Source organism: Canis lupus, chromosome 12 (assembly GCF_011100685.1).
Source record: "Canis lupus familiaris isolate Mischka breed German Shepherd chromosome 12, alternate assembly UU_Cfam_GSD_1.0, whole genome shotgun sequence".
NCBI lineage: Eukaryota > Metazoa > Chordata > Mammalia > Carnivora > Canidae > Canis > Canis lupus.
In genome coordinates, this window is record NC_049233.1 from 69,213,305 (window position 1) to 69,228,136 (window position 14,832).

At 39.8% G+C, this 14,832-nt stretch overlaps 1 long non-coding RNA gene across 3 annotated transcripts in view; it reads left to right on the forward strand.

Annotated features, from left to right (window-relative positions):
* The first annotated feature begins 583 nt into the window (after positions 1 to 583).
* LOC111098403 overlaps positions 584 to 14,832 on the forward strand; it is a 39,384-nt gene continuing 25,135 nt past the window's right edge. For all 3 annotated transcript variants that reach the window (XR_005368167.1, XR_005368169.1, XR_005368168.1), the window contains exon 1: positions 584 to 729. This is a non-coding gene — a long non-coding RNA (uncharacterized LOC111098403). The remainder of the gene's footprint in view (positions 730 to 14,832) is intronic.

Genomic DNA, 14,832 nt, shown 5'->3' on the forward strand with positions numbered 1-14,832 from the left:
TCCCAGCCTGAGCCAGCCAGGAGCCCCAGTGATGCTGAATTTCACTTCCCTCAAGTCCAAGCTACTTTTTGTCTTTTAAATTTCTCTCTCTAGCATTCATTTGTGTAATTTTCAACTATCTAGATTTTTCTCTTACGATCTTCTTTAACTATTTTTTTCTTTATTTCTTCCTTGGACATTGCTCCCATGACCTCTGCAACTAGAAACAAAAAACAAAACAAAACAAAAAAACCCCATTCTTTGTTTTATGAAGTCCTTATTTGGAGATACTGATGCCTATTTATTGAAGTGCTAGAGCCCCGTCGGACAGACCCCCCAGCCCACTGATCCCCCCTGCTCGCCACGGCTGCCTCTGGATGGCCATATGCCTGTGTCTGAAGGACCTCCATGCACCTCTGAGGTTAGAAGCTGGACAGTTTACAACTCCTTTGTTTAATTGGCTTGCTTAGCTTTGCAGATACTGAGATCCAAACCTTGGTGACCAATGACGTGCGAAGTCATCAAAGTCTCTTAATTTTCTCCCTGAGTGAACTTGGCACTCGAAAGTTTAGAGTTATTGATGATTGTGCTGTAAACTCCTAAACTGTCCTTAATCAGCATTGAAGACCTTTAGGGGACCAAGTAGACACGCTGTTAACATTTCAGGGATCTGCTAGCCAAGTGCTGAGGGCCAGTGACATCAGAGAGGAGATGGAAAACCACCAAAGAACGTTTTTCTAATACTATAGGGTAAGATCCCTCCGTCCTCAATCTCACACCCGCTGTCCAATCCTTTGTACTACTTACACCTTCTGGAACTTAGGGGAAAGCCCTGGGAAAGGGGGTGAGGACCTTGAAGCAACTGACATGGCTCCTGCCATTCAGTGGAATGGGCACCAAAAGCTAAAATTAAGTTGAAGTGAAGACAAGGGTAATGGAAAGTGTCTAGCAACTGTAGAGCCCCGGTAACAGCCAATCGGGACAGGTGTTGGCTGAAAACTCCTGGAGGCTGCCTGCTGTGCGGAGGGCTGCTGGTTTGTGGAGGAGGGTGGGGGCAGTGGAGAGGGACGCCCTGCAACTGAGAAGGCTGCTGGGGCTGGGGGACAGCAGCCCGCGGTCGGGTCTGGTTACAGAAGGTAAGTAAGCAAGTTCAATTTATCGCTCATTTAAGTTCGTGAGTGGATTGATAGTTGCCGCGTGTAAGTTCAATGAGAGTGCCCTGCACACAAACTTTTGCTCGCTGGCTTTTTTCTCCAGGGCTGAGTGTTTAATTCCCCACCATCGCTGGCGTGTATTTTGTTCTTCAAGCAACAACACACACAGACACACACACACACACACACACACACACACACACACAAGCAGAAAGGAACTCCTTGATTATAATGAACTCTTCAGATTTCTTTTCATCTTGATGGGATGAAATATTTAAATCATGGAACACGTTATTTTCGTCTTGGAAGAAGCAAAATTATTTGCTAAAAGATGTCGTTACAGGTAGTACTGACAGGCTTACTATATGAGATGATTGTTTTAAAAGAGACTCAGTAGGGGTGCCTGGGGGGCTTAGGGAATTAACTGTCTGCCTTGGGCTCTGGTCATGGTCCCAGCAGGGTTGAGCCCTGCCTCGGGCTCCCTACTCAGTGGGGAATCTGCTTCTTCCTCTCCCTCTGCTCCTCCCCCCACCAGTGCTCTCTCTCTCTCTCTCTCTCTCTCTCTCTCTCTCGCTTACACTCTCTTTTTCAAATAAATAAATACAATCTTTAAAAATAAATAAATGAAAGAGATCAATCATGCTGATTAAGTAAGATAGAAGTTTATTTTATTCTTACATGCATGGGACAGAGCGTTTCTACTCTCTGGAATAGCCAAGGGACTCACGTCCTTTCTATGTGGCCATTATGTCTTCTTCTGTGCCATTGCCCTTGCTATGTGCTTGAAGACAGCTCTGAACCATCACCGTTCATGTTGCAGCTCTCCAGTCAGTAATAGAGGAAGGGGAAGCATCTAGGTCCATACAGGTCGTTATAATAAAACACAACAGACTAGATAAGCTTATAAACAGTGGACCTTTATTCTCATAGTTCTGGAGTCTGGAAGTTCTGGATCAAGGCGCCAACATGGTTGGGTGAGGGCCCTTTTCTGGGTTGCAGACTTCTTGTTGTATTCTCACATGAAGGAAGGGGCTAGGGCTCTGTGGGGCTCTAAGGACACTAATCCCATTCAGGAGAGCTCCACTCTCATGGCCTAATCATCTCCCAAAGGCCCTGTGTTCTAATACCATCCCATTGGACATTAGGATTCAGTATGTGATTTGGGCTCAGGGGAAACACACATTCAGAGCCTAGAAAGATGTTAAACAAGACCCAGAGCAAGACCCAGACACTGCTTTTGCTCTTCCCCATTGGCTAGAGCGGAGTTTCACGGCTGTATCCAGCTGTGTGAGAGGCAGAGAAAATACAGTCTTGCCTGGGCAGCTGTGTATTCAGTTAAAACGCAAGGGGTTCGAGTCCCTGGGGGACAGTTACTAGTTTCTGCCACTTTTATGAAAACAAATTTATTGTCTTACCCCATTGTTACTATAAAGGTATGTGATATAATACATTGCATCTTAAGCAGGTACAATATTTTTTAAGTAGTTGCCTTTTCAAAGTGTCTTTAAGAATATAACTCTGTGCATTCTTCTTTGTGTGTGTGTGTGTGTGCATTCTGATCCTTTGTATTTATGTAGTCTTTCTTAAATAAACCACTGAGCCATGGTCACCTGGTTCCCACAACATCTCCAAAGTTCAGTCAAACTATAAAAAGCCACTTTGTTTTTTTGTTCTTCTCTCAAAGTTAGTATGGTATGTTTTTCTATGTGCAGTACAGCTCCTTCACATACATATTTGTGTGGTTTTAATGAGTTATTCTCTTTTTTTTTTCTATTTCAGATTCTACTCCTTCTAATATGTACTTTACGTCAGTTTGCATTTACACATTTACACCTCTATTTCCTGTTTATCTGCTTACATTGATCTTTCTGGGACTTCTCAGTAGTGACTTTAGTGACTTGATGTCGTCTTCCTTTTTTTTTTTTTTTTTTAAGATTTTTATTTATTCATGAGAGACCCAGAGAGAGAGAGAGAGAGAGAGAGAGACAGAGGGAGAAGCAGCCTTCCCGGGCAGAGCCCTCTGTGGGACTCGATCCTGGACCCTGAGATCATGCCCTGAGCCAAAGGCAGCTGCTCAACCATTGAGCCCCGCAGGCATCCCTTGTGTCTTCCTCCTTATCTCAAATTGTCCAAGATATTATCCCCGTTCCTTCCTTTTCTCTTTGAGGCTCTCAGGTGGGAATTTCAAGGTTAAAACCACAAAGCTTTCTCTTTTCCTCAGCAGGGACACCATTTTTCTTCTCTATTGTTTTTTTTTTTTTTTTTTTTTGGCTTCTATTTTTTTTTTTTTTTTTTTTTTTTTTTTTTTTTTTTTTTTTTTATTGGTGTTCAATTTACTAACATACAGAATAACACCCAGTGCCCGTCACCCATTCACTCCCACCCCCCGCCCTCCTCCCCTTCTACCACCCCTAGTTCGTTTCCCAGAGTTAGCAGTCTTTATGTTCTGTCTCCCTTTCTGATATTTCCCACACATTTCTTCTCCCTTCCCTTATTTTCCCTTTCACTATTATTTATATTCCCCAAATGAATGAGAACATATAATGTTTGTCCTTCTCCGACTGACTTACTTCACTCAGCATAATACCCTCCAGTTCCATCCACGTTGAAGCAAATGGTGGGTATTTGTCATTTCTAATAGCTGAGTAATATTCCATTGTATACATAAACCACATCTTCTTTATCCATTCATCTTTCGTTGGACACCGAGGCTCCTTCCACAGTTTGGCTATCGTGGCCATTGCTGCTAGAAACATCGGGGTGCAGGTGTCCCAGCGTTTCATTGCATTTGTATCTTTGGGGTAAATCCCCAACAGTGCAATTGCTGGGTCATAGGGCAGGTATATTTTTAACTGTTTGAGGAACCTCCACACAGTTTTCCACAGTGGCTGCACCAGTTCACATTCCCACCAACAGTGTAAGAGGGTTCCCTTTTCTCCACATCCTCTCCAACATTTGTTGTTTCCTGCCTTGTTAATTTTTCCCATTCTCACTGGTGTGAGGTGGTATCTCATTGTGGTTTTGATTTGTATTTCCCTGATGGCAAGTGAAGCAGTCATCAAAAACCTCCCAAGACACAAGAGTCCAGGGCCAGATGGCTTCCCAGGAGAATTTTATCAAACGTTTAAAGAAGAAATCATACCTATTCTCCTAAAGCTGTTTGGAAAGATAGAAAGAGATGGAGTACTTCCAAATTCGTTCTATGAAGCCAGCATCACCTTAATTCCAAAGCCAGACAAAGACCCCGCCAAAAAGGAGAATTACAGACCAATATCCCTGATGAACATGGATGCAAAAATTCTCAACAAGATACTGGCCAATAGGATCCAACAATACATTAAGAAAATTATTCACCATGACCAAGTAGGATTTATCCCTGGGACACAAGGCTGGTTCAACACCCGTAAAACAATCAATGTGATTCATCATATCAGCAAGAGAAAAACCAAGAACCATATGATCCTCTCATTGGATGCAGAGAAAGCATTTGACAAAATACAGCATCCATTCCTGATCAAAACTCTTCAGAGTGTAGGGATAGAGGGAACATTCCTCGACATCTTAAAAGCCATCTATGAAAAGCCCACAGCAAATATCATTCTCAATGGGGAAGCACTGGGAGCCTTTCCCCTAAGATCAGGAACAAGACAGGGATGTCCACTCTCACCACTGCTATTCAACATAGTACTGGAAGTCCTAGCCTCAGCAATCAGACAACAAAAAGACATTAAAGGCATTCAAATTGGCAAAGAAGAAGTCAAACTCTCCCTCTTCGCCGATGACATGATACTCTACATAGAAAACCCAAAAGTCTCCACCCCAAGATTGCTAGAACTCATACAGCAATTCGGTAGCGTGGCAGGATACAAAATCAATGCCCAGAAGTCAGTGGCATTTCTATACACTAACAATGAGACTGAAGAAAGAGAAATTAAGGAGTCAATCCCATTTACAATTGCACCCAAAAGCATAAGATACCTAGGAATAAACCTCACCAAAGATGTAAAGGATCTATACCCTCAAAACTATAGAACACTTCTGAAAGAAATTGAGGAAGACACAAAGAGATGGAAAAATATTCCATGCTCATGGATTGGCAGAATTAATATTGTGAAAATGTCAATGTTACCCAGGGCAATATACACGTTTAATGCAATCCCTATCAAAATACCATGGACTTTCTTCAGAGAGTTAGAACAAATTATTTTAAGATTTGTGTGGAATCAGAAAAGACCCCGAATAGCCAGGGGAATTTTAAAAAAGAAAACCATATCTGGGGGCATCACAATGCCAGATTTCAGGTTGTACTACAAAGCTGTGGTCATCAAGACAGTGTGGTACTGGCACAAAAACAGACGCATAGATCAGTGGAACAGAATAGAGAATCCAGAAGTGGACCCTGAACTTTATGGGCAACTAATATTCGATAAAGGAGGAAAGACTATCCATTGGAAGAAAGACAGTCTCTTCAATAAATGGTGCTGGGAAAATTGGACATCCACATGCAGAAGAATGAAACTAGACCACTCTCTTTCACCATACACAAAGATAAACTCAAAATGGATGAAAGATCTAAATGTGAGACAAGATTCCATCAAAATCCTAGAGAAGAACACAGGCAACACCCTTCTCTATTGTTTTTAACACCCTCTGCCTACCCTTATCTACTTGCTAATTTCTCTCAATCTTGTTCTTTCTGAAAAGACTTTGAATTCATTATCCTTACTTACTGGACATCCTCCTGACATTCTGTGATTTCCTTTTGAGCTCTTGCAGATATATGCAACAGAATTGTGTTCCTGGTAAGACTGTGGGGCTTACATGTAAAAATGATACCATCTGGAACAACTCTTGCTACTTGGAGCTGGGGTATTTGACAAGGTTGAAGGGGGTTTTGAAAGAAGGCAAATTTAGTCCATTGCATTTTGTCCATTTTTTAAGCCATCGACTTCCCAGGGTGTGTTGTCACTGATTTAAACCGTCCAACAGACCCTGAGACCCCAGTATACAGTCATTTTCGGTACATGCATCTTTTTTTAAAAATCTCCATGTTTAGAGTTTGGTATCACGTGCATCTTCCACTGAAGCCTGTCTCAAGTCACTGCTGGAATTAGGCCAGATATAGAAAACCAAATGAGGTGAATAGGATGGAAAGTTTTTCTCTTTCTTTTAACTTCCCTCTTCAGAAACTTCAATCTGTCATAAACACTTGAGATGTTTAAAATCAGAAACAGTCACAAAGCTCTTCTCCAGCTCACCACCAGGTTTGATTCTGCATCTCACTGTCTGCGAATTTTGGGTTCTTCCTCTGTATGATAACTTTAAGATTGAATTTGTGTGACAGCCTCAGATGAAGTCAAGGCTTAGGCCAATTAAATACATACTTTGCTATTAGAAAGTATTTCCAACCCGGAGGGCTAAAAACTAGGGAAGAAAAGGTACCAGATAGCTGAGGAGGTAAGGACAGATCACCCAGCAACTCTAAAAGCTGGAGTGCGTTCCAGAACATGAAAGAAGTTATAGACTTGATTTCATTGTACAGAAATCATGGAAAGATGTGAGGAATATTATTCTAACTCTCTGTAAGGGGAAACATACCGTGTCCACTTCAGGCAGGGCTTGATGTTGATCTCTTTACATTTACCGAATGCATTATTAGATAATGTGGTTTGGGAGGAATTAGAATTGGCGTCCATAACTTCTGGATCAAGGTCATTGATTGATCACAAGGATTTCTTTCCTACCTCCCAACTCACATTGAAATGTCAGTTAGAAATATGACAAAAAGAACAGGTTTTGAGAAAGCAAGAGAAACAAACCAAGGGAATAGTACTGAGATGGCTCTTTAGAACCTTCTCAGTGTGACTTCCAGACGGATACACGCTTGAATCAGCAAGGGTGCAGACAGGAAGGAAGTAGGCCCCAGGACAACCTGCAGGGTCATTAATTCAAGGACAAACAAGGAAAGAAAAGGAAAACAGCTGGGTCAGTGATCTATTTTGTGTACACAAAAGGACAGGCTGTGATATTCCTTCCCTAGATGAAGCCTGAGAGAATAGCTCCTTTAAAGAGTGGATGGGTGTTTGTTGTATGGGTGTGGAGGAGGGCAAGTGTTGTTAACATAAACATTGGAGCCAAACAGGAGATGACACTTGGTAACTTCAGATGTCTACTATGGAGAGAAAAGAGAAAAAAAAGATTATAAGGAAGTCAGCTACACACAGGAGTAAAATAACCCTGAATTACTCTATCCCCAGAATAAAGTCTTTCTTGTGTCCTTTTTAGTTGTAATGGAACCCATTCCCCAACCCCTACCCCCAGCCTTAGAGCATTTCTGCCCATTTATTTACAAAGTGGTAGAGTTGACATCTCATTGAGGGGAGCCTTGCCATCAAAAGGAATTTTTGAAACTCATGAGGAATCCTTTTGCACCTCCTGAATTGTCAATGGGTTGAATTGTGTCCCCCCAAAATTCATATGTTGAAGTTCTAACACCCAGCACTTCAGAATGTGATTGTATTTGAAGATGGGGCCTCAAATGAGGTAATTAAGTTAAAATAAGGTCACTAGAGTATGCCCAAATCCAATATGGCTGCTGTCCTTGTAAGAAGAGAAAATTTGGACACAGACAGAGAGGGAAGATGGGTATGAAGACACAGGAAGAAGGCAACCATCTGTAAGTAAAGGGGAAAGGCCTCGAACCAACCCTGCCGACACCTTGATCTTGGACTGCCAACCTCCAGAGCTGTAAGACAATACATTTCTGTTGTGTAAGCCGCCAGTCTGTGGTACTTGTTATGGTAGCTCTAGCTGACTAACACACATATTGACACACCACGTTCTTTACTTTTAAATATTAAAAGCATCCAAGTATCACCAGTCATTTGAGGAAAACCAGTAGCATGGACAAAAAGCAGTAACATGAACAAACGGAACAATGAGCCCCAGAGGAACCAGATAATAGAAACAGTAGAGAATATGAAAAATAATTACTAATCATGGAGAGTCAGGGACTTTTATACTAAAGACAGAAACTGTTGGAGGGCTTGGAGAGCAACTCAAGCAAGTATATTAGACAAATGTAGCAAGAGGAGAAAAAAAAAAGCAAAAATCTGAAGTGGAAAGCTGCTGGGCTACAGGTGGAACATAGCCTGTAGGTGTATTCTGTGTGCACAATGTTCTCAAGTGCTTAAATGTGGATAAGTTAGGCGTGACTTATTGTCTCTATTATAGTTCTCACTCTTCCGTCTCCCATAAGAAGTTTCACTCACTTGTATTAACAATCTGGGCCTTAAAATAATTTCCAGTGTTGATCCTTGCAGTAGAATTATCTTACTTAGGAATATGTATGCAAACAATTGTTATTATATCCAATCTAAGACCCAGCTGAAAGACTAATTCATTACATTAATAAAAGTAAATCTAGAGCAGCCTGGGTGGTTCAGTGGTTTAGCGCCGCCTTCAGCCCAAGGGCGTGATCCTGGAGACCCAAGATTGAGTCCTGCATGGGGCTCCCTGCATGTAGCCTGCTTCTCCCTCTGCCCGTGTCTCTCTCTCTCTCTCTCTCTCTCTCTCTCTCTCTCTGTATCCCTCATGAATAAATAAATAAATAAAATCTTTTAAAAAAAGTAAATCTAGAAACGTTAGGATAATGCCAGACACGTAATAAACATACAATAACTATTTGTTGAATGAATGCAGAAGTCAGTTTTCTAATTTACTTTTTTTTTTTTTAGTTTTCTAATTTCCTAATGAAAGAACTAGTTCTACAACTTGACTCTTATCCACTGTTCTTTCAGTGTATTCCTTATTGAATGCAAAAATAGTATCTTACTGTAGGTTTTGCGTGTCGTGGAGTATCCCAATGCACTTTTGAAATATGAAGAAATGAACATTAACAATTATTGAGGCACAGATAGCTTTAATCCAGAATCTACAGTCCAGGTAAAACCTAAAATGCCCTTGTTTTTAGCCGATAAAAATCAGAAGCGTTTAGCATGAAGGATAATGCTGTTTGTTAGCTAGTAATTCTTCAAAGATAGAGTTTATAATATATATTGTACACTAATATGTATATTTAATGTTTATTTTAATGTTTATGTATGTAAATACATAGACACAGGTGTGTATTTTTGTAAACACGTATGTGTGTATGTTTGTGTGTATACATATGTGTATAAATAGGAAGAGACAAAAAATGTGATGAAACTTTAATAATGGGTAAATCTGGGTAAAGACTATAATTGTGTTTCTAACGGTATTCTTACAACTCTTCCGTAGGCTTGAAAATGTTTAAAATAACATTGGGGAAAGGTTTGAAGCTTAAATCTTGGTGAGGGAAAATAGGAAAAAAAATACTGTTTTTTTTTTTTTTGTTGTTTTGTTTTGTTTTTTTTTCTACAGCAAATAGAGAACTTGGGAGTTTTAGCTTGATTAACCAAAATAGAAGCACGATCAATATTAAGGGCAGGAGGGGTTCCAGGCTTAGCTGTACCACCAACCGCTTTCTAGGCAAGTTGCTGAAGTTCTTCATCCACAAAATAGCGATAACAACCATACTTACCTCTGACAGAGGCAGCCAGCCGCCTAACCAATACCCACTCTGCATTCTTTGTTATTGAAAGAACTGCAAACTGATGACATTGGCAGCACCCGCAGCTACATAACCACATTTTACAGACACTTTTCAGGATGGTCATGTCTTGGCTGCAGAGATGCAGGTGGAAGTTGTTAAATAAGGAGTTTGACAGGTGGTACCCTTAACTGCCTGGTACCTCCTTTCTTTTTATTTTATTTTATTTTATTTTATTTTATTTTATTTTATTTTATTTTATTTTATTTTATTTTATTTTATTTATTTTTTTGCCTGTGCTCTTTTCTTTCCTCTTGCTCCTGCCTAGAAGATGGATGCTATAGTGGAAGCTCTGAGGCATCTTGTGAGTGTGAGGGGTGTCCCACCCCTGCAGCCAGAAGGAGGTGGGGTCACTGCGGGCATCGTGGAGCTTCGCCACCAGCCTAGGATCACCTGTCTGTGGAGTCTCCTGTTATGTGTGAAAGGAAGCACAGCATTATTTAGTTAGGGCAACATTGTTAGGTCTTTAAATAAATGCAACCACAAGCTATCCTTCCTTTGCACACTATTTTATACTTTTGAATTTGATAATAGATATAAAATGCTTAGTACCATTCTTAGCACACACAAAAGAGTCTGCTAGATGTTTAGCTACTATTATATCAGTGTAGTCTAAAAGAATGTGCTTTCCCATTGACCTACAGACAAAATGAATGTTTCCTCTCTTTTGAAATTCCCTTTTAAGATTTTCCTTTTCAGCTCAGAGAATACATACCAATTCAGGGTCCTTCAAATATCTAGCCTATTTAAACATAATTCCTTGAAGTGATTATCATAATCAGCTCCATATTTGAAATGAAGATAGTAAATGGGTTTCTCCAAGTAATGTAACCAAGTCGTGTTTAGTGAATAATTTAAATTCCTGTTCTAAGAGTCAGAATGATTTGTCAAGTTATAAAAGAGATTATCAAGTGTGCTGGGTGACTCCAAATATATACAGATTTTTGTATAAATGTGATATCTGGACTAAATAGATTCAAAAAGAGTGTAAGTGAGCGGTATTTGCAAAACCTGGCAAACTGGTCGAATAAACCATGTGATATATACAAGGGAAATTCTATATATTTCCTTTGCCATAAGATGATAAATCAATGAAATATGCTTATTTGAAATAAAATAAGTTTGGCATAGTTGGATTCCACAGCCAGAAATCTCCTTTTAGAAACCCATATAATATTTCTTGAGCAGAAGGAATAACCAGTTTCCTGTTTAATTTAGTAAGATGTTACTAAGTGTTACTCCACGGTACTTACAGAGTCAGATGTTACTGAAGCAACTTAGTAGTATCTGTAGTAGGATTTTACCAACTTTTCCTCATTTCAGGGTTCTGTTCAGACACTGCCTATGTGAATAAAAATCTATTTACATAGAATACAGGGTGTTGTGTGACTAGGAACCAAATTGCCTGATCAGTGGGGAGGTGGACTTCCTCCTGAGTTTCCGATACTTTACTATTTAAGTCTTTATAATGCAGAAACATCACACCAATTTTTAAACTGAGAAATCTGATGATCCATCTCATAGCATATAGCACATTCACTTTTGCACATAATGAAAATTTATAATTGAACCGAAGGACTGTAAGCTTGGCACACATGTACTGAACCCCAAGGAAAGGCCTGGCCCTGCACGTATTTATCTTTTCACTCTTCACAATAACCCTGGGTGTGATTATCTCTGTTTGTATGGGCTGGGGAACTGTAACAGTCAGGATTTGGGCAGGAAGCAAATGAGACTCTCAAATTAGGATTAATCAAGGACGGTTTAATAAAGAGACTCTTTATGAATGTGTCCTCATGGTGAGGAACCCACAGACGATAGTGCAGTCTCCCCAGAGCTTGTCATAATAGAGTTGTTCCCAGATCCAGGCTCAAAGGACAAGAGAAGGAGGTGGAAGGGGATGCAGGACCCTGGAAAGAGACTGGTTGAGCAGGATACCTTGAGAAATGTTGTGACCTTTAATCAAATGACAGAGCCGACCAGAGAGGGGACTCTGCAGGAAGGGAGGTAGAGAGTCAGCACTGGATCCCACTTCCTTCCAGTCTCCTGCCAGGTTCCCCACAGCTCGAAAGGAAAGCCAGTGGGCAAGGAGGTCTGGCGACATAGTCATGGACACAGGAGGTCAGCTTCCCGTGACAAAACAGAGCGGAGGGGTGGACAGTGCATCTGAGAGCACAAGTGAGTTATCCAGCTCAGGAACTGAAGCTGAAGGAGGTTAGGCTCTTCGTTAGAAGTCACGTGGCTAGGAAGTTGAGGAGCCTTGACTGAAAGTCAGATCTGACTTTCAAAAAGTTTTATTCTTTCCATATATCAAGTGATGACTTCTATCATTTTGGAGACAAGGAGTGTAATTACATTTCCAATGTCTTCGCTAATCACTATGTTTCTCAATAGTAGCTGGTAGGGAGATTTACTATGCTTATTAAACAAATTTTAGTTGTTTAATAAAATATCACAAGGAGAAAATAATGCAAAAGGCCATGGAGTATATTACTCTGATTATACTCCATCCAGACAAGGAGCAGAAGAATTTTCTATGGACATAAGTAGCATTAAGTGCAGACAAATGACAAGTAAAACAATAGTTTCATTCTTTAAGTCATGTGTTTGATTCTCCGCTATTGCATAAGCCCCTAGAATCATTAAAATTCAGAGACGGTTACAAACCAGTATCTCCAGAACAAGGTCATCATTATTAGTTTGTTAAGGTCCCAACCAATAATAGGAAATCTGTTTTTGCATCTTGAAAAATGATTTCAAATTGCCCAAACAAAAAAATCAATTCTTTGAAAAATAATGAAATTGTGAGCCAGAGGATGATTTTCGCTCCTTATGAGCATTAGTCATTGTCAGTGGTTAAGCGTTCAGTAAAACTGAAATGAAATGCTTGCCATTCTCAGGAATCATTGAAAAACTAATCTCATTTCTACAAGCTTCCATCAGACATAAAGGGCTTTTCCTTGAACACCACCAGAGCCAGACTCTGGAAATGTGAGGATAAAATTATGATTCTGTTCTTCCAGGACATTGTAGGTTTATTTTTAATTAATAGTGTGATTGAGAGTATAGAGGATAGTTTTGTTGAGTAGTTCCCTAAATGAATAATTGAACCTCTCAAGGGAATGGCCTATTTTTTTTTTTTTTAATTTGGGTGAGTTCCCAGAGTTTATAATCCATAATTGACTTTTTTTTTAATGAATTGATTGATAAAACCAGAGATAACCAGTAATAAGATATAGAAACAATGCTGGTCCGAATATGAAAACCAGGTATTTAGCTTATGGCTAAAATTTCATTCCAGCTGATGTTAAATTCTGTATATTATTCAACAGAGTGACAGAATTAGTTTAACAAAGGATAAGAATAACTTTTGAAAATATTTATGAAATATGGATAACATGGAGCTTCTGACATTTTTGCAGACTCTTCTATTTTATTCCAGGAACTCAGCTAAAGTGTATTCAAGATTTCAGCTAAAGTTGACTCTAGCCATGGGTGTAGTATAAAGTATTAACTTTTATGTCCATTAAATGTTCATGAGGGGTAAATTATAGACAGAATTCGAGTAGGAAGAAATTCAGAAAGAAGTATTCTATATTTTTATCTTAGCATATTTTGGTTGGATGAAAAGAAAAGAAAATGTATTTCTCCGGAGAAGGGTCATTAGTGTCCATTTTTACTTAATAAATATTAAGAATCTGCATAAAGTAGCATGAATACGCAAACTTGGGCATTGGCCCACTAGATTTAAATCCCAGTTCTATCGCTCACTCATGATGTAACATAGAATCAAGAAAATAACAATACCTACTTCACTGGCTCCTGTTAAGAGTAAGCAAGTGAGTATATGTGGAGCCCTTAGGAGGCCTTCAGTGACTTTCACAATCATATGATGTGTGGCTAAAGGCACTCCACTGCCTGGATTCTGGTGTGGGTCATATTTACTACTGGTATGACAATTTTTTAATATAACTATTTATATCCTACATATAGTGAGAGCTTTTTACAAAAGCTTATGCCAAAAACAATTATCACGAGGAAATTAAGGTGATTTTAAATGTGCAAGTTTAAATTGCTTTTGTTTTGAGAATTAAAGAACAGAGAAATTGGAAAGGTTGTTAAAGAGTGATGGTAGGGGAAAGAAGATGAGAGAACATACTCTTGCAGCTAGGAAATCTGTCTTTCATTCTGAGCCCAACCATCATTTAACTGTATCATCTTTGGGAAAAATCACCTAATCTCTCGGATTTCAGTTCCGTTAGCTATGAGATAGGCATAATGATACCCTTGAGACAATGCATATGCTCCTATTCAACATGTTCTTATTGAAGACCATTTCTATTAACTTTTTTTTTTTTTTTTTTTAATCTCCCAGTGCCTGAAAACCTTTTATCCCTTTCCTGGGGTTTGGGATGCCTAGAGAGTAGCCCACTTCCTATTACATTCCCATCCCTTAAGTCATGTGAATTGAGAGCCAGGAAAGAGGGTTACAGAAGGAGGCCCGGAGAATCACTTTCTTAGCAGCTAGAAAAGGGTTAGGTCATTTAGATGCCCCACATTGAGGGGCTCTCCAGCCAGGCACAGAAATCTCAGAGGCAGAAATCACTCAGTTAACCTTTCTGGACATAGTCATTTCTCACTTCATTAGCCCAAAGTTCATTCTGATCTGGGAATCCCACGCCAGGAGCACACTTCATTCCACTTCTAATTCAAAACACCTGGACTCCTTTGGCCAGAGGCCACATCCTAGGCCTGGCTCATCTCTGTGTGGCGACCTGGGTCCTGCCTCAGCCTTTACTACAACAGCAAACACAACACAAGGAAAGATTAATTTTTTTGTGGTGTGAAGCCAAGAAGAACAAACATAATAGAATTTAAAATATTAAAAACCTATTAGCTGAGACAATGGGAAGCCCACATTAGGCCTGAAGTATGAAATGTGCCTAATTAGAGAAGCAAGAGCTGTTAGAAGCAGTCGGAGTTAGTGAGAATGAAAGGAAGACTCCTTACAAGGGGAAGTGATTACACTAGGAGAGGTTAGATGAATAAAACCACTCCTTGTATTTC